The following is an 18,696-nucleotide window of genomic DNA, read 5'->3' as shown; positions in this document are numbered from 1 at the left end:
CATCCCCTGGGCCCAGTCTGCTCCTCCTCTAGCCCAAGTGGGCACCAGCAGGTGCTGCTGGTTTGGGGAGAAATCAGCAGCACGGTCGTTTGCATGGCCCCGCCTCTAGGGCGACGCGGGCGAGGCGGGCCACTAGAGGGAGACACAGGCCTTGGCATGGCATATCCGTGCGGCAGCTCGAGCGGCCGTCCCAGAGTCGAGCTGAGCAGAGCAGCAGCTCTCTCTCTCGGGTTGCTTCCAGCCAGGCCTCCCTCCTTCCTCCTTCGGACGGGCTGAAAGCTCGGCTTCCCAGCCAGCTGACTTCCTGCTTTCCTTCGGATGGAGAGACAGAGAGCTTGCTGACTCTCCTCGCTTCTTTTCAGGCCATTGGGCACGTCGTCCCATCCAGGCAAGCCCAGCAAGAATGAAAGCAAGAAAGTGACACGCACCAAACAAAAGCACACAGGCACACCCAGGGTTAAAAACACCTTTAATGGAATGAGGCTTTTCACACCTCGTTAGGAGTTATCAGCAACAAACACAGATAAGGCACAATGAGGAGGAGGACAACAACAATAACACACAACACAATGAAGCCAGCAGGCTGCCGTCTGGTCTGCAGGAGCCAAGGCCAAGGCTGGTTAGGACCACTGGGATGGGCCTCGATCACTCCCATCACAGGTGTGACCTTGTGCCCTTTCCTTTCCTTCTTGGGGAAAGAAAGGAGAGTGACTGCTTGTCGTAGTCATTTCTCTTCTTCTATGTCTGCTTTTGGAAAACCGCATAAGAGGGGTGCACCGGTCCTGGAGGTACTGCAATACCAGGTCGATGCGTGGAGTGGACAGAGCAAGCTCTTCTTCCATCTCCCTGTTCTAAAAATCCATTTAATATATGGTCCCCAGATAGGGGACGTATCAGATATTAAACTGATAAGAACAGATACTACACTTGATCTTAGCCAAAAGGCCGAGAAGCGATAACCGGAAACTCGGGCCTACCCGAGGGCCGCCCGAACGGGCAGAGGGGACGGGCTCGCTGAGAGCTCCACGGGCCGCAGGGGGCCCACTCCTCCGCAGGGCTCTCCCAGGTGGCTGGGGCTGCCAAAATTCACACCTCTGGCCCAGGGCCTGGCTCCCCTGCCTCCACTCCCTCCCTGGACACTTGGCTTCCATCCCCTGGGCCCAGTCTGCTCCTCCTCTAGCCCAAGTGGGCACCAGCAGGTGCTGCTGGTTTGGGGAGAAATCAGCAGCACGGTCGTTTGCATGGCCCCGCCTCTAGGGCGACGCGGGCGAGGCGGGCCACTAGAGGGAGACACAGGCCTTGGCATGGCATATCCGTGCGGCAGCTCGAGCGGCCGTCCCAGAGTCGAGCTGAGCAGAGCAGCAGCTCTCTCTCTCGGGTTGCTTCCAGCCAGGCCTCCCTCCTTCCTCCTTCGGACGGGCTGAAAGCTCGGCTTCCCAGCCAGCTGACTTCCTGCTTTCCTTCGGATGGAGAGACAGAGAGCTTGCTGACTCTCCTCGCTTCTTTTCAGGCCATTGGGCACGTCGTCCCATCCAGGCAAGCCCAGCAAGAATGAAAGCAAGAAAGTGACACGCACCAAACAAAAGCACACAGGCACACCCAGGGTTAAAAACACCTTTAATGGAATGAGGCTTTTCACACCTCGTTAGGAGTTATCAGCAACAAACACAGATAAGGCACAATGAGGAGGAGGACAACAACAATAACACACAACACAATGAAGCCAGCAGGCTGCCGTCTGGTCTGCAGGAGCCAAGGCCAAGGCTGGTTAGGACCACTGGGATGGGCCTCGATCACTCCCATCACAGGTGTGACCTTGTGCCCTTTCCTTTCCTTCTTGGGGAAAGAAAGGAGAGTGACTGCTTGTCGTAGTCATTTCTCTTCTTCTATGTCTGCTTTTGGAAAACCGCATAAGAGGGGTGCACCGGTCCTGGAGGTACTGCAATACCAGGTCGATGCGTGGAGTGGACAGAGCAAGCTCTTCTTCCATCTCCCTGTTCTAAAAATCCATTTAATATATGGTCCCCAGATAGGGGACGTATCAGATATTAAACTGATAAGAACAGATACTACACTTGATCTTAGCCAAAAGGCCGAGAAGCGATAACCGGAAACTCGGGCCTACCCGAGGGCCGCCCGAACGGGCAGAGGGGACGGGCTCGCTGAGAGCTCCACGGGCCGCAGGGGGCCCACTCCTCCGCAGGGCTCTCCCAGGTGGCTGGGGCTGCCAAAATTCACACCTCTGGCCCAGGGCCTGGCTCCCCTGCCTCCACTCCCTCCCTGGACACTTGGCTTCCATCCCCTGGGCCCAGTCTGCTCCTCCTCTAGCCCAAGTGGGCACCAGCAGGTGCTGCTGGTTTGGGGAGAAATCAGCAGCACGGTCGTTTGCATGGCCCCGCCTCTAGGGCGACGCGGGCGAGGCGGGCCACTAGAGGGAGACACAGGCCTTGGCATGGCATATCCGTGCGGCAGCTCGAGCGGCCGTCCCAGAGTCGAGCTGAGCAGAGCAGCAGCTCTCTCTCTCGGGTTGCTTCCAGCCAGGCCTCCCTCCTTCCTCCTTCGGACGGGCTGAAAGCTCGGCTTCCCAGCCAGCTGACTTCCTGCTTTCCTTCGGATGGAGAGACAGAGAGCTTGCTGACTCTCCTCGCTTCTTTTCAGGCCATTGGGCACGTCGTCCCATCCAGGCAAGCCCAGCAAGAATGAAAGCAAGAAAGTGACACGCACCAAACAAAAGCACACAGGCACACCCAGGGTTAAAAACACCTTTAATGGAATGAGGCTTTTCACACCTCGTTAGGAGTTATCAGCAACAAACACAGATAAGGCACAATGAGGAGGAGGACAACAACAATAACACACAACACAATGAAGCCAGCAGGCTGCCGTCTGGTCTGCAGGAGCCAAGGCCAAGGCTGGTTAGGACCACTGGGATGGGCCTCGATCACTCCCATCACAGGTGTGACCTTGTGCCCTTTCCTTTCCTTCTTGGGGAAAGAAAGGAGAGTGACTGCTTGTCGTAGTCATTTCTCTTCTTCTATGTCTGCTTTTGGAAAACCGCATAAGAGGGGTGCACCGGTCCTGGAGGTACTGCAATACCAGGTCGATGCGTGGAGTGGACAGAGCAAGCTCTTCTTCCATCTCCCTGTTCTAAAAATCCATTTAATATATGGTCCCCAGATAGGGGACGTATCAGATATTAAACTGATAAGAACAGATACTACACTTGATCTTAGCCAAAAGGCCGAGAAGCGATAACCGGAAACTCGGGCCTACCCGAGGGCCGCCCGAACGGGCAGAGGGGACGGGCTCGCTGAGAGCTCCACGGGCCGCAGGGGGCCCACTCCTCCGCAGGGCTCTCCCAGGTGGCTGGGGCTGCCAAAATTCACACCTCTGGCCCAGGGCCTGGCTCCCCTGCCTCCACTCCCTCCCTGGACACTTGGCTTCCATCCCCTGGGCCCAGTCTGCTCCTCCTCTAGCCCAAGTGGGCACCAGCAGGTGCTGCTGGTTTGGGGAGAAATCAGCAGCACGGTCGTTTGCATGGCCCCGCCTCTAGGGCGACGCGGGCGAGGCGGGCCACTAGAGGGAGACACAGGCCTTGGCATGGCATATCCGTGCGGCAGCTCGAGCGGCCGTCCCAGAGTCGAGCTGAGCAGAGCAGCAGCTCTCTCTCTCGGGTTGCTTCCAGCCAGGCCTCCCTCCTTCCTCCTTCGGACGGGCTGAAAGCTCGGCTTCCCAGCCAGCTGACTTCCTGCTTTCCTTCGGATGGAGAGACAGAGAGCTTGCTGACTCTCCTCGCTTCTTTTCAGGCCATTGGGCACGTCGTCCCATCCAGGCAAGCCCAGCAAGAATGAAAGCAAGAAAGTGACACGCACCAAACAAAAGCACACAGGCACACCCAGGGTTAAAAACACCTTTAATGGAATGAGGCTTTTCACACCTCGTTAGGAGTTATCAGCAACAAACACAGATAAGGCACAATGAGGAGGAGGACAACAACAATAACACACAACACAATGAAGCCAGCAGGCTGCCGTCTGGTCTGCAGGAGCCAAGGCCAAGGCTGGTTAGGACCACTGGGATGGGCCTCGATCACTCCCATCACAGGTGTGACCTTGTGCCCTTTCCTTTCCTTCTTGGGGAAAGAAAGGAGAGTGACTGCTTGTCGTAGTCATTTCTCTTCTTCTATGTCTGCTTTTGGAAAACCGCATAAGAGGGGTGCACCGGTCCTGGAGGTACTGCAATACCAGGTCGATGCGTGGAGTGGACAGAGCAAGCTCTTCTTCCATCTCCCTGTTCTAAAAATCCATTTAATATATGGTCCCCAGATAGGGGACGTATCAGATATTAAACTGATAAGAACAGATACTACACTTGATCTTAGCCAAAAGGCCGAGAAGCGATAACCGGAAACTCGGGCCTACCCGAGGGCCGCCCGAACGGGCAGAGGGGACGGGCTCGCTGAGAGCTCCACGGGCCGCAGGGGGCCCACTCCTCCGCAGGGCTCTCCCAGGTGGCTGGGGCTGCCAAAATTCACACCTCTGGCCCAGGGCCTGGCTCCCCTGCCTCCACTCCCTCCCTGGACACTTGGCTTCCATCCCCTGGGCCCAGTCTGCTCCTCCTCTAGCCCAAGTGGGCACCAGCAGGTGCTGCTGGTTTGGGGAGAAATCAGCAGCACGGTCGTTTGCATGGCCCCGCCTCTAGGGCGACGCGGGCGAGGCGGGCCACTAGAGGGAGACACAGGCCTTGGCATGGCATATCCGTGCGGCAGCTCGAGCGGCCGTCCCAGAGTCGAGCTGAGCAGAGCAGCAGCTCTCTCTCTCGGGTTGCTTCCAGCCAGGCCTCCCTCCTTCCTCCTTCGGACGGGCTGAAAGCTCGGCTTCCCAGCCAGCTGACTTCCTGCTTTCCTTCGGATGGAGAGACAGAGAGCTTGCTGACTCTCCTCGCTTCTTTTCAGGCCATTGGGCACGTCGTCCCATCCAGGCAAGCCCAGCAAGAATGAAAGCAAGAAAGTGACACGCACCAAACAAAAGCACACAGGCACACCCAGGGTTAAAAACACCTTTAATGGAATGAGGCTTTTCACACCTCGTTAGGAGTTATCAGCAACAAACACAGATAAGGCACAATGAGGAGGAGGACAACAACAATAACACACAACACAATGAAGCCAGCAGGCTGCCGTCTGGTCTGCAGGAGCCAAGGCCAAGGCTGGTTAGGACCACTGGGATGGGCCTCGATCACTCCCATCACAGGTGTGACCTTGTGCCCTTTCCTTTCCTTCTTGGGGAAAGAAAGGAGAGTGACTGCTTGTCGTAGTCATTTCTCTTCTTCTATGTCTGCTTTTGGAAAACCGCATAAGAGGGGTGCACCGGTCCTGGAGGTACTGCAATACCAGGTCGATGCGTGGAGTGGACAGAGCAAGCTCTTCTTCCATCTCCCTGTTCTAAAAATCCATTTAATATATGGTCCCCAGATAGGGGACGTATCAGATATTAAACTGATAAGAACAGATACTACACTTGATCTTAGCCAAAAGGCCGAGAAGCGATAACCGGAAACTCGGGCCTACCCGAGGGCCGCCCGAACGGGCAGAGGGGACGGGCTCGCTGAGAGCTCCACGGGCCGCAGGGGGCCCACTCCTCCGCAGGGCTCTCCCAGGTGGCTGGGGCTGCCAAAATTCACACCTCTGGCCCAGGGCCTGGCTCCCCTGCCTCCACTCCCTCCCTGGACACTTGGCTTCCATCCCCTGGGCCCAGTCTGCTCCTCCTCTAGCCCAAGTGGGCACCAGCAGGTGCTGCTGGTTTGGGGAGAAATCAGCAGCACGGTCGTTTGCATGGCCCCGCCTCTAGGGCGACGCGGGCGAGGCGGGCCACTAGAGGGAGACACAGGCCTTGGCATGGCATATCCGTGCGGCAGCTCGAGCGGCCGTCCCAGAGTCGAGCTGAGCAGAGCAGCAGCTCTCTCTCTCGGGTTGCTTCCAGCCAGGCCTCCCTCCTTCCTCCTTCGGACGGGCTGAAAGCTCGGCTTCCCAGCCAGCTGACTTCCTGCTTTCCTTCGGATGGAGAGACAGAGAGCTTGCTGACTCTCCTCGCTTCTTTTCAGGCCATTGGGCACGTCGTCCCATCCAGGCAAGCCCAGCAAGAATGAAAGCAAGAAAGTGACACGCACCAAACAAAAGCACACAGGCACACCCAGGGTTAAAAACACCTTTAATGGAATGAGGCTTTTCACACCTCGTTAGGAGTTATCAGCAACAAACACAGATAAGGCACAATGAGGAGGAGGACAACAACAATAACACACAACACAATGAAGCCAGCAGGCTGCCGTCTGGTCTGCAGGAGCCAAGGCCAAGGCTGGTTAGGACCACTGGGATGGGCCTCGATCACTCCCATCACAGGTGTGACCTTGTGCCCTTTCCTTTCCTTCTTGGGGAAAGAAAGGAGAGTGACTGCTTGTCGTAGTCATTTCTCTTCTTCTATGTCTGCTTTTGGAAAACCGCATAAGAGGGGTGCACCGGTCCTGGAGGTACTGCAATACCAGGTCGATGCGTGGAGTGGACAGAGCAAGCTCTTCTTCCATCTCCCTGTTCTAAAAATCCATTTAATATATGGTCCCCAGATAGGGGACGTATCAGATATTAAACTGATAAGAACAGATACTACACTTGATCTTAGCCAAAAGGCCGAGAAGCGATAACCGGAAACTCGGGCCTACCCGAGGGCCGCCCGAACGGGCAGAGGGGACGGGCTCGCTGAGAGCTCCACGGGCCGCAGGGGGCCCACTCCTCCGCAGGGCTCTCCCAGGTGGCTGGGGCTGCCAAAATTCACACCTCTGGCCCAGGGCCTGGCTCCCCTGCCTCCACTCCCTCCCTGGACACTTGGCTTCCATCCCCTGGGCCCAGTCTGCTCCTCCTCTAGCCCAAGTGGGCACCAGCAGGTGCTGCTGGTTTGGGGAGAAATCAGCAGCACGGTCGTTTGCATGGCCCCGCCTCTAGGGCGACGCGGGCGAGGCGGGCCACTAGAGGGAGACACAGGCCTTGGCATGGCATATCCGTGCGGCAGCTCGAGCGGCCGTCCCAGAGTCGAGCTGAGCAGAGCAGCAGCTCTCTCTCTCGGGTTGCTTCCAGCCAGGCCTCCCTCCTTCCTCCTTCGGACGGGCTGAAAGCTCGGCTTCCCAGCCAGCTGACTTCCTGCTTTCCTTCGGATGGAGAGACAGAGAGCTTGCTGACTCTCCTCGCTTCTTTTCAGGCCATTGGGCACGTCGTCCCATCCAGGCAAGCCCAGCAAGAATGAAAGCAAGAAAGTGACACGCACCAAACAAAAGCACACAGGCACACCCAGGGTTAAAAACACCTTTAATGGAATGAGGCTTTTCACACCTCGTTAGGAGTTATCAGCAACAAACACAGATAAGGCACAATGAGGAGGAGGACAACAACAATAACACACAACACAATGAAGCCAGCAGGCTGCCGTCTGGTCTGCAGGAGCCAAGGCCAAGGCTGGTTAGGACCACTGGGATGGGCCTCGATCACTCCCATCACAGGTGTGACCTTGTGCCCTTTCCTTTCCTTCTTGGGGAAAGAAAGGAGAGTGACTGCTTGTCGTAGTCATTTCTCTTCTTCTATGTCTGCTTTTGGAAAACCGCATAAGAGGGGTGCACCGGTCCTGGAGGTACTGCAATACCAGGTCGATGCGTGGAGTGGACAGAGCAAGCTCTTCTTCCATCTCCCTGTTCTAAAAATCCATTTAATATATGGTCCCCAGATAGGGGACGTATCAGATATTAAACTGATAAGAACAGATACTACACTTGATCTTAGCCAAAAGGCCGAGAAGCGATAACCGGAAACTCGGGCCTACCCGAGGGCCGCCCGAACGGGCAGAGGGGACGGGCTCGCTGAGAGCTCCACGGGCCGCAGGGGGCCCACTCCTCCGCAGGGCTCTCCCAGGTGGCTGGGGCTGCCAAAATTCACACCTCTGGCCCAGGGCCTGGCTCCCCTGCCTCCACTCCCTCCCTGGACACTTGGCTTCCATCCCCTGGGCCCAGTCTGCTCCTCCTCTAGCCCAAGTGGGCACCAGCAGGTGCTGCTGGTTTGGGGAGAAATCAGCAGCACGGTCGTTTGCATGGCCCCGCCTCTAGGGCGACGCGGGCGAGGCGGGCCACTAGAGGGAGACACAGGCCTTGGCATGGCATATCCGTGCGGCAGCTCGAGCGGCCGTCCCAGAGTCGAGCTGAGCAGAGCAGCAGCTCTCTCTCTCGGGTTGCTTCCAGCCAGGCCTCCCTCCTTCCTCCTTCGGACGGGCTGAAAGCTCGGCTTCCCAGCCAGCTGACTTCCTGCTTTCCTTCGGATGGAGAGACAGAGAGCTTGCTGACTCTCCTCGCTTCTTTTCAGGCCATTGGGCACGTCGTCCCATCCAGGCAAGCCCAGCAAGAATGAAAGCAAGAAAGTGACACGCACCAAACAAAAGCACACAGGCACACCCAGGGTTAAAAACACCTTTAATGGAATGAGGCTTTTCACACCTCGTTAGGAGTTATCAGCAACAAACACAGATAAGGCACAATGAGGAGGAGGACAACAACAATAACACACAACACAATGAAGCCAGCAGGCTGCCGTCTGGTCTGCAGGAGCCAAGGCCAAGGCTGGTTAGGACCACTGGGATGGGCCTCGATCACTCCCATCACAGGTGTGACCTTGTGCCCTTTCCTTTCCTTCTTGGGGAAAGAAAGGAGAGTGACTGCTTGTCGTAGTCATTTCTCTTCTTCTATGTCTGCTTTTGGAAAACCGCATAAGAGGGGTGCACCGGTCCTGGAGGTACTGCAATACCAGGTCGATGCGTGGAGTGGACAGAGCAAGCTCTTCTTCCATCTCCCTGTTCTAAAAATCCATTTAATATATGGTCCCCAGATAGGGGACGTATCAGATATTAAACTGATAAGAACAGATACTACACTTGATCTTAGCCAAAAGGCCGAGAAGCGATAACCGGAAACTCGGGCCTACCCGAGGGCCGCCCGAACGGGCAGAGGGGACGGGCTCGCTGAGAGCTCCACGGGCCGCAGGGGGCCCACTCCTCCGCAGGGCTCTCCCAGGTGGCTGGGGCTGCCAAAATTCACACCTCTGGCCCAGGGCCTGGCTCCCCTGCCTCCACTCCCTCCCTGGACACTTGGCTTCCATCCCCTGGGCCCAGTCTGCTCCTCCTCTAGCCCAAGTGGGCACCAGCAGGTGCTGCTGGTTTGGGGAGAAATCAGCAGCACGGTCGTTTGCATGGCCCCGCCTCTAGGGCGACGCGGGCGAGGCGGGCCACTAGAGGGAGACACAGGCCTTGGCATGGCATATCCGTGCGGCAGCTCGAGCGGCCGTCCCAGAGTCGAGCTGAGCAGAGCAGCAGCTCTCTCTCTCGGGTTGCTTCCAGCCAGGCCTCCCTCCTTCCTCCTTCGGACGGGCTGAAAGCTCGGCTTCCCAGCCAGCTGACTTCCTGCTTTCCTTCGGATGGAGAGACAGAGAGCTTGCTGACTCTCCTCGCTTCTTTTCAGGCCATTGGGCACGTCGTCCCATCCAGGCAAGCCCAGCAAGAATGAAAGCAAGAAAGTGACACGCACCAAACAAAAGCACACAGGCACACCCAGGGTTAAAAACACCTTTAATGGAATGAGGCTTTTCACACCTCGTTAGGAGTTATCAGCAACAAACACAGATAAGGCACAATGAGGAGGAGGACAACAACAATAACACACAACACAATGAAGCCAGCAGGCTGCCGTCTGGTCTGCAGGAGCCAAGGCCAAGGCTGGTTAGGACCACTGGGATGGGCCTCGATCACTCCCATCACAGGTGTGACCTTGTGCCCTTTCCTTTCCTTCTTGGGGAAAGAAAGGAGAGTGACTGCTTGTCGTAGTCATTTCTCTTCTTCTATGTCTGCTTTTGGAAAACCGCATAAGAGGGGTGCACCGGTCCTGGAGGTACTGCAATACCAGGTCGATGCGTGGAGTGGACAGAGCAAGCTCTTCTTCCATCTCCCTGTTCTAAAAATCCATTTAATATATGGTCCCCAGATAGGGGACGTATCAGATATTAAACTGATAAGAACAGATTTTTTTTTTTTTTTTTTTTTTTTTTTTTTTTTTTTTTTTTTTTTTTACCAAAATATCAGCACTGCAATTAGGAACTTAACTGCAGATAGACATCAGCACAGGAACTCCTTATGTTGAGTCTACTAGGCACATCACTTATTTTGGGTTTTTCTCTTTTTTTTTTTTTTTTTTTTTTTTTTTTTTTTTTTAATAAGTGTACATCAAGTAAAGTGAACCAAAAAAAACCTTACTTAAACTGGGACCAGGTATCTACTCCCCACTCTATTTTAGCAGTATCTCCCAAGCTCCGCCGATCCCATAAGTAATATAAAAACATTTTTGCTAACAAAAATTTAATGCTTTCATCCACTGAAATCAATTCCCGCTGTCGTACCAAAATACCCCGACATTGCCACAATACTTCTTTCCCAGCACTTATAATTCTCCACGCCATGGTTTGTTTACCGGACACTGCACCTAAAAGCAGGCCGTACACCACCTTCTCATAACACAAAGATTGTATTCCCGTTAGACAACGCAAAATGTTCCCAACTCGCTTCCAAAAACACTGTGCAAAAGGACAATTCCAGATGAAATGCATGACCGATTCCTCATTAGCACAAGGATGTCTGGGGCAACGACCTGATCTTATTAACCCCCTCCTATACTGAAATGCTTTGACCGGTAAACATTCATGAACCACCTGCCAACCCAGGTCCCTCTGACTATTAGTAAGATTTCGATTGAGTACCATGTTCCACACGTCCTTGGACACATCCTCACTGTACCTCTCCACTCTCACTATACATTGAGCTCTCAAAATTCTTTGGATAATTAGTTTAGGTCTTTGAAAATCATGAGCCTCACATTCATACAACGCATATTTTTGGATAAACCCAAATAGAATTTTATAAGGAGGTGTTAGAACATCTGAGCATGGCTTGTTCAATTCCGCAGACACCCACTTATATCTCCTCCAGATACGACCTCCACTATACCGGATCATATGCCCAGGAAGAGTATTCTGCCCACTGATTTTAATCATCATACTCACATACCTTACGCTTAGAAATAAACGCACATCAGGCATACCCCTACCCCCCTTTTCTTCTTCTTTATATAAAATTGCACGTTTGACTCTCTCCATTTTTGCACCCCAAAGAAACATAAAGAGGTCTCTAATAATTCGTTTAACAAAAATCTCAGCAGGGAAATAAACTAAGCCCGTGTAGAGCAAAATTGGCAATATGATGGCTTTAATCAATAAAATTTTCCCTGTGAAGGTTAAATCACGAAGTTTCCAGAAATCCACTTTTTTTTTGATTCGCTCAACAACACCCTCCCAGCATTTGACTCCAGTATTTTGTGAATCAAAAATAATCCCCAACACCTTTATTTGCTCATTAATCACCTTAAGCTTAAGACCTACACAATCATTCCAAGTACCAAACCCACAACACACACTCTTATCTAAATTTATCTTGAACCCTGATGCTGCACAAAAACATTCAGCCACAAACACCGCTCTCTTAACTGACCTCACATCCGCACACAATACCGCCACATCATCCATATAGCTTAAAACTTTAGCATCCCTCCCACCACTCCCAGGGATAGTAACCCCCCTTATCACTTTCTCCTTTACTAAACTAACGATCAAAGGTTCTATGCAGCAGATGAATAGGACAGGCGACAAAGGACACCCTTGACGAACCCCAGAAAATATATCAATATTATCAGTCAACCTACCGTTCACTAAAACACGAGAGAACACATTATTATATAACGTTTTCACCATTCTCACAAAACCAGCAGGTAAATTCATTCTCTCCAACACAAGAAACATAAAGTCATGACTCACTCTATCATAAGCTTTCTCAAAATCAAACGAAAGCACAGCCACCCCACGTTTCCTACTCATGACATCACTCAAAACATCTCTCAACAATATCAAATTTTCCCATACACTCCTACCTGGTACGGCGCACACTTGACTTTCACCCACCACACAAGAAATCACATCTTTCATTCTATTTGCTAACACTTTCGCAATGATCTTATAATCCACATTCAATAAGGTAATGGGTCTATAATTTTTAATATCCGTTCTATCCCCCTTTTTAAATATTAAAGTAACGATACCTCCTTTCTGTGACTCACTCAATTCTCCGGACTCAAATACAGCATTCACCATTTCACACAAATCTTCCTTCACATCCTCCCAAAATTGTAAATAGAATTCCACACTCAGCCCATCATCCCCTGGCGTTTTCCCTTTTGTCATACTCTTAACCGTCAGCTCCAACTCCGCACACGTCACGTCCCGAAGCAAGCCATCATGCATACTCCTGTCCAACTGATACTCTAATTTAGCCAAAAAATCGTTATAAAAAGAAGGATCAATATGTTTCCGAGAAAATAACCTGGTATAAAAATCAAAAACTTTATTTTCCATTCCTGCAGCATCCTTACATCCATCAATCTCAGCAATCACAGCTTTCTTCTGCACACACCTTTTAAAAAAGAACCGCGTACATTTCTCATTCAATTCTAATGCATCCACTTTTGCCCTATATATAATTTCTTTCCCTTTTTCAACTATCCATTTATTCCTCTCTTCTCTAACCTGCTTCAAGTCCTCCTGTACATCCATCCCCATTCCCTCTAATTTCAACAAACACTGCCATCTAGCGTTCAAAGTAAAGTACTGTCGCATTTGTTCTTTTTTTCTTTTAATTCCTATGCGACAGAAAAAAACCTTGCACTTTTGTTTAAACCAATCCCACCACTTTCGTGTATTCCTAAACTTGAGTTTGGCATTCTTCCACCTTGCATACAACTCACGAAACTCCTTACAACTCTGTTCACTCTGCAATAACAAGACATTCAACTTCCACAAACTTCTCTGTACCCTCACACAACCCTCTACACGCAGTTGGACCAATAGCATCATGTGATCCGAAAACAAGTTAGGTTTCACTTCCCAAGTCACTGCCTCAAAGCCAGCAGAGACAAGGCAATGATCAATCCTGGATTTGAAATTTGCATTTTGCCAGGTAAACCTATTCTCTTCTGTCCCCACCAATCGCCACACATCATGCAAATTAAGATCCTCACATATGTCCCTTAGGAGTTTAGAAGATCTATCCAGTGTACCATCTCCTTGTCTATCCTCAGGGCATAAGATGCAATTAAAATCGCCCATCACTAATACCGGTTCCCTACCCACTAAGAAAAATTTTATTTTTTCTAATAACTCACACCGTTCATTCTTTCTGACCGACGCATAAACATTAATAATTCGGATGCATTCACCCCAAGCTGAAATTTTTACTAACAGCGCTCTTCCTGGTTCAATATGTATCACATTTTCAACTGTCAGATGAGAAGATTTAACTAGGACACCCACACCTGTGCTTTTAACCCCATTCTCCCCAGACCACACAGAGGGCCCACACTTCCAATCCTTCTCCATCTCTTCATATGACAACCTAAAATCCACCCCACATTCTTGTATTAAAATAATATCAGCACAAACTGTATAAAAGAAGTCAAAAATTGCCATTCGCCGCTTATCATTTGCAATTGATCGCACATTTAAGGATGCGATGGACAGCAACATTGCTGAGGCAAAGGAGATAAGCAAATGGCACACAGGGATTTTATCCCGTGTCTAAATGCCTGGTATCTTGTAGCAGACGTTCCACACCAGGTTCAGAAGACACTGACACTGCATCCTCCTCTTCCTTTGCTAGATCTACAGTCCAGGAAAAAGAATCTGGCGACCCCAGACCACTGAAAAGGTCTTCCGCCGTATCCGGAGACACCTTTCTTCTTTTGCACTGCACTTCCTCCTCCTGATTCCCCTCCGGGGGTCTCTCTTCCTTGTCTACATGACAGTCCATGTCCTCATTTCCTTCATGCACACTATCTTCTTCCTCCACCAACTCTAGAGGTGCAAACGCATTTGCTAACTGTACCGCACAGCTGTAGGTTGGCATAGCTACACTTTTCACCGCCTCCTGATTTCCATCAGCAGAACTTTTCTCCATCTCAATCTCCTTCTCCATCTCCACCACTTGTCGCAAGACATCCTCATCCTCTACTTCAGGTGGTGTGCATCTAGCTTTCTTACCCCCTGCAACTTTCTCAGCAAAAGTTTGCACCCTATCAGGGCAGTCCGCGTACAGATGATCAGTGCTTTGACAATGGGTACAGGCTTTAGGGATGTCACATTTATCAGCCAAATGACCTAGTGCTGAGCAGTTAGTGCATTTTTTTAAAAGATCACAGTTTTGAGTCACATGCCCCATCTCTCCACATTTCCAGCAGTAAGCAGGCATTCCTGAGTATTTTAAGAAACCTCTATTGCGCCCAATTTGAAATGTTTGCTTGATATGCTCCACATGATCCTCAGTAAAGTCATTTGCAAAGAAACGACAGCGGTATAGTCGTTTTCCTGACCACACTCCCACACTGTTGTAGATAAGTTTTACAAATTCCACCGATTCACATTCAATTTTAAGATACTCAGTAACTTCTCTTGTAGTGACATATGGGTTATACATCATAACCGTGACCATCTTCCAAGGACTCCTATGCAGAAACTCCACTCTAAAATTATGCATGCAGGGCTCCTCCCTCTTCTCTTCCCAGCAGGCTTTGAAGCTGTTATATCTTGCATAGTCAGTAAACACTAATTCTACCACTCCCTGGTTCCTGTATTCAGCCATGCAAATGAGTTGCTTACCCTCCACTCCACAGGGCATCAAGACTTTCTCCATCACGAGTTTCGCACAGTCCTCGTCCACCGCACCATCCAAGATTGCAATTTTAGCTGCATTGCGAAAGCGCACTTCAGGAGCCGCTGAGGTGTGTCCGTCTCTCTCCATCCTATAGTTTGGAAGGAAAACACCACCAATATATGCTTCAGGATAACCAGATCCCTGGTTACCAAATCAAGTGTAGTCAGACTCAGGCCCAGGCCCTAAGGCCTGGACTGATAAGAACAGATACTACACTTGATCTTAGCCAAAAGGCCGAGAAGCGATAACCGGAAACTCGGGCCTACCCGAGGGCCGCCCGAACGGGCAGAGGGGACGGGCTCGCTGAGAGCTCCACGGGCCGCAGGGGGCCCACTCCTCCGCAGGGCTCTCCCAGGTGGCTGGGGCTGCCAAAATTCACACCTCTGGCCCAGGGCCTGGCTCCCCTGCCTCCACTCCCTCCCTGGACACTTGGCTTCCATCCCCTGGGCCCAGTCTGCTCCTCCTCTAGCCCAAGTGGGCACCAGCAGGTGCTGCTGGTTTGGGGAGAAATCAGCAGCACGGTCGTTTGCATGGCCCCGCCTCTAGGGCGACGCGGGCGAGGCGGGCCACTAGAGGGAGACACAGGCCTTGGCATGGCATATCCGTGCGGCAGCTCGAGCGGCCGTCCCAGAGTCGAGCTGAGCAGAGCAGCAGCTCTCTCTCTCGGGTTGCTTCCAGCCAGGCCTCCCTCCTTCCTCCTTCGGACGGGCTGAAAGCTCGGCTTCCCAGCCAGCTGACTTCCTGCTTTCCTTCGGATGGAGAGACAGAGAGCTTGCTGACTCTCCTCGCTTCTTTTCAGGCCATTGGGCACGTCGTCCCATCCAGGCAAGCCCAGCAAGAATGAAAGCAAGAAAGTGACACGCACCAAACAAAAGCACACAGGCACACCCAGGGTTAAAAACACCTTTAATGGAATGAGGCTTTTCACACCTCGTTAGGAGTTATCAGCAACAAACACAGATAAGGCACAATGAGGAGGAGGACAACAACAATAACACACAACACAATGAAGCCAGCAGGCTGCCGTCTGGTCTGCAGGAGCCAAGGCCAAGGCTGGTTAGGACCACTGGGATGGGCCTCGATCACTCCCATCACAGGTGTGACCTTGTGCCCTTTCCTTTCCTTCTTGGGGAAAGAAAGGAGAGTGACTGCTTGTCGTAGTCATTTCTCTTCTTCTATGTCTGCTTTTGGAAAACCGCATAAGAGGGGTGCACCGGTCCTGGAGGTACTGCAATACCAGGTCGATGCGTGGAGTGGACAGAGCAAGCTCTTCTTCCATCTCCCTGTTCTAAAAATCCATTTAATATATGGTCCCCAGATAGGGGACGTATCAGATATTAAACTGATAAGAACAGATACTACACTTGATCTTAGCCAAAAGGCCGAGAAGCGATAACCGGAAACTCGGGCCTACCCGAGGGCCGCCCGAACGGGCAGAGGGGACGGGCTCGCTGAGAGCTCCACGGGCCGCAGGGGGCCCACTCCTCCGCAGGGCTCTCCCAGGTGGCTGGGGCTGCCAAAATTCACACCTCTGGCCCAGGGCCTGGCTCCCCTGCCTCCACTCCCTCCCTGGACACTTGGCTTCCATCCCCTGGGCCCAGTCTGCTCCTCCTCTAGCCCAAGTGGGCACCAGCAGGTGCTGCTGGTTTGGGGAGAAATCAGCAGCACGGTCGTTTGCATGGCCCCGCCTCTAGGGCGACGCGGGCGAGGCGGGCCACTAGAGGGAGACACAGGCCTTGGCATGGCATATCCGTGCGGCAGCTCGAGCGGCCGTCCCAGAGTCGAGCTGAGCAGAGCAGCAGCTCTCTCTCTCGGGTTGCTTCCAGCCAGGCCTCCCTCCTTCCTCCTTCGGACGGGCTGAAAGCTCGGCTTCCCAGCCAGCTGACTTCCTGCTTTCCTTCGGATGGAGAGACAGAGAGCTTGCTGACTCTCCTCGCTTCTTTTCAGGCCATTGGGCACGTCGTCCCATCCAGGCAAGCCCAGCAAGAATGAAAGCAAGAAAGTGACACGCACCAAACAAAAGCACACAGGCACACCCAGGGTTAAAAACACCTTTAATGGAATGAGGCTTTTCACACCTCGTTAGGAGTTATCAGCAACAAACACAGATAAGGCACAATGAGGAGGAGGACAACAACAATAACACACAACACAATGAAGCCAGCAGGCTGCCGTCTGGTCTGCAGGAGCCAAGGCCAAGGCTGGTTAGGACCACTGGGATGGGCCTCGATCACTCCCATCACAGGTGTGACCTTGTGCCCTTTCCTTTCCTTCTTGGGGAAAGAAAGGAGAGTGACTGCTTGTCGTAGTCATTTCTCTTCTTCTATGTCTGCTTTTGGAAAACCGCATAAGAGGGGTGCACCGGTCCTGGAGGTACTGCAATACCAGGTCGATGCGTGGAGTGGACAGAGCAAGCTCTTCTTCCATCTCCCTGTTCTAAAAATCCATTTAATATATGGTCCCCAGATAGGGGACGTATCAGATATTAAACTGATAAGAACAGATACTACACTTGATCTTAGCCAAAAGGCCGAGAAGCGATAACCGGAAACTCGGGCCTACCCGAGGGCCGCCCGAACGGGCAGAGGGGACGGGCTCGCTGAGAGCTCCACGGGCCGCAGGGGGCCCACTCCTCCGCAGGGCTCTCCCAGGTGGCTGGGGCTGCCAAAATTCACACCTCTGGCCCAGGGCCTGGCTCCCCTGCCTCCACTCCCTCCCTGGACACTTGGCTTCCATCCCCTGGGCCCAGTCTGCTCCTCCTCTAGCCCAAGTGGGCACCAGCAGGTGCTGCTGGTTTGGGGAGAAATCAGCAGCACGGTCGTTTGCATGGCCCCGCCTCTAGGGCGACGCGGGCGAGGCGGGCCACTAGAGGGAGACACAGGCCTTGGCATGGCATATCCGTGCGGCAGCTCGAGCGGCCGTCCCAGAGTCGAGCTGAGCAGAGCAGCAGCTCTCTCTCTCGGGTTGCTTCCAGCCAGGCCTCCCTCCTTCCTCCTTCGGACGGGCTGAAAGCTCGGCTTCCCAGCCAGCTGACTTCCTGCTTTCCTTCGGATGGAGAGACAGAGAGCTTGCTGACTCTCCTCGCTTCTTTTCAGGCCATTGGGCACGTCGTCCCATCCAGGCAAGCCCAGCAAGAATGAAAGCAAGAAAGTGACACGCACCAAACAAAAGCACACAGGCACACCCAGGGTTAAAAACACCTTTAATGGAATGAGGCTTTTCACACCTCGTTAGGAGTTATCAGCAACAAACACAGATAAGGCACAATGAGGAGGAGGACAACAACAATAACACACAACACAATGAAGCCAGCAGGCTGCCGTCTGGTCTGCAGGAGCCAAGGCCAAGGCTGGTTAGGACCACTGGGATGGGCCTCGATCACTCCCATCACAGGTGTGACCTTGTGCCCTTTCCTTTCCTTCTTGGGGAAAGAAAGGAGAGTGACTGCTTGTCGTAGTCATTTCTCTTCTTCTATGTCTGCTTTTGGAAAACCGCATAAGAGGGGTGCACCGGTCCTGGAGGTACTGCAATACCAGGTCGATGCGTGGAGTGGACAGAGCAAGCTCTTCTTCCATCTCCCTGTTCTAAAAATCCATTTAATATATGGTCCCCAGATAGGGGACGTATCAGATATTAAACTGATAAGAACAGATACTACACTTGATCTTAGCCAAAAGGCCGAGAAGCGATAACCGGAAACTCGGGCCTACCCGAGGGCCGCCCGAACGGGCAGAGGGGACGGGCTCGCTGAGAGCTCCACGGGCCGCAGGGGGCCCACTCCTCCGCAGGGCTCTCCCAGGTGGCTGGG

General features: G+C 52.6%; 11 non-coding genes and 2 pseudogenes across 11 annotated transcripts; all 13 read right to left on the bottom strand.

Annotated features, from left to right (window-relative positions):
• Positions 1 to 766: 766 nt before the first annotated feature.
• On the bottom strand, positions 767 to 957 carry LOC149440184 (U2 spliceosomal RNA). Its single transcript, XR_016307768.1, has one exon. It is a non-coding gene; the product is annotated as a U2 spliceosomal RNA (small nuclear RNA).
• A 957-nt stretch (positions 958 to 1,914) lies between these two features.
• Positions 1,915 to 2,105, bottom strand: LOC149440183 (U2 spliceosomal RNA). The gene has a single exon (XR_016307766.1). It is a non-coding gene; the product is annotated as a U2 spliceosomal RNA (small nuclear RNA).
• Positions 2,106 to 3,062: 957 nt separating this feature from the next.
• Positions 3,063 to 3,253, bottom strand: LOC149440182 (U2 spliceosomal RNA). Its single transcript, XR_016307765.1, has one exon. It is a non-coding gene; the product is annotated as a U2 spliceosomal RNA (small nuclear RNA).
• A 957-nt stretch (positions 3,254 to 4,210) lies between these two features.
• Positions 4,211 to 4,401, bottom strand: LOC149440181 (U2 spliceosomal RNA). Its single transcript, XR_016307764.1, has one exon. It is a non-coding gene; the product is annotated as a U2 spliceosomal RNA (small nuclear RNA).
• Positions 4,402 to 5,358: 957 nt separating this feature from the next.
• On the bottom strand, positions 5,359 to 5,549 carry LOC149440180 (U2 spliceosomal RNA). The gene has a single exon (XR_016307762.1). It is a non-coding gene; the product is annotated as a U2 spliceosomal RNA (small nuclear RNA).
• Positions 5,550 to 6,506: 957 nt separating this feature from the next.
• On the bottom strand, positions 6,507 to 6,697 carry LOC149440179 (U2 spliceosomal RNA). Its single transcript, XR_016307761.1, has one exon. It is a non-coding gene; the product is annotated as a U2 spliceosomal RNA (small nuclear RNA).
• Positions 6,698 to 7,654: 957 nt separating this feature from the next.
• On the bottom strand, positions 7,655 to 7,845 carry LOC149440178 (U2 spliceosomal RNA). The gene has a single exon (XR_016307760.1). It is a non-coding gene; the product is annotated as a U2 spliceosomal RNA (small nuclear RNA).
• Positions 7,846 to 8,802: 957 nt separating this feature from the next.
• On the bottom strand, positions 8,803 to 8,993 carry LOC149440177 (U2 spliceosomal RNA). The gene has a single exon (XR_016307759.1). It is a non-coding gene; the product is annotated as a U2 spliceosomal RNA (small nuclear RNA).
• A 957-nt stretch (positions 8,994 to 9,950) lies between these two features.
• Positions 9,951 to 10,160, bottom strand: LOC149440176 (U2 spliceosomal RNA; annotated as a pseudogene).
• A 4,817-nt stretch (positions 10,161 to 14,977) lies between these two features.
• LOC149440175 (U2 spliceosomal RNA) lies at positions 14,978 to 15,134 on the bottom strand (annotated as a pseudogene).
• Positions 15,135 to 16,091: 957 nt separating this feature from the next.
• On the bottom strand, positions 16,092 to 16,282 carry LOC149440174 (U2 spliceosomal RNA). The gene has a single exon (XR_016307758.1). It is a non-coding gene; the product is annotated as a U2 spliceosomal RNA (small nuclear RNA).
• A 957-nt stretch (positions 16,283 to 17,239) lies between these two features.
• Positions 17,240 to 17,430, bottom strand: LOC149440173 (U2 spliceosomal RNA). The gene has a single exon (XR_016307757.1). It is a non-coding gene; the product is annotated as a U2 spliceosomal RNA (small nuclear RNA).
• Positions 17,431 to 18,387: 957 nt separating this feature from the next.
• On the bottom strand, positions 18,388 to 18,578 carry LOC149440172 (U2 spliceosomal RNA). The gene has a single exon (XR_016307756.1). It is a non-coding gene; the product is annotated as a U2 spliceosomal RNA (small nuclear RNA).
• Between the last annotated feature and the right edge of the window lie 118 nt (positions 18,579 to 18,696).

This window comes from Staurois parvus, unplaced genomic scaffold (assembly GCF_062004578.1).
Source record: "Staurois parvus isolate SC_StPar_1 unplaced genomic scaffold, SC_StPar_1.0 ptg001110l, whole genome shotgun sequence".
Taxonomy (NCBI): Eukaryota; Metazoa; Chordata; class Amphibia; order Anura; family Ranidae; genus Staurois; species Staurois parvus.
This window is presented reverse-complemented; position numbering and strand designations above follow the sequence as displayed.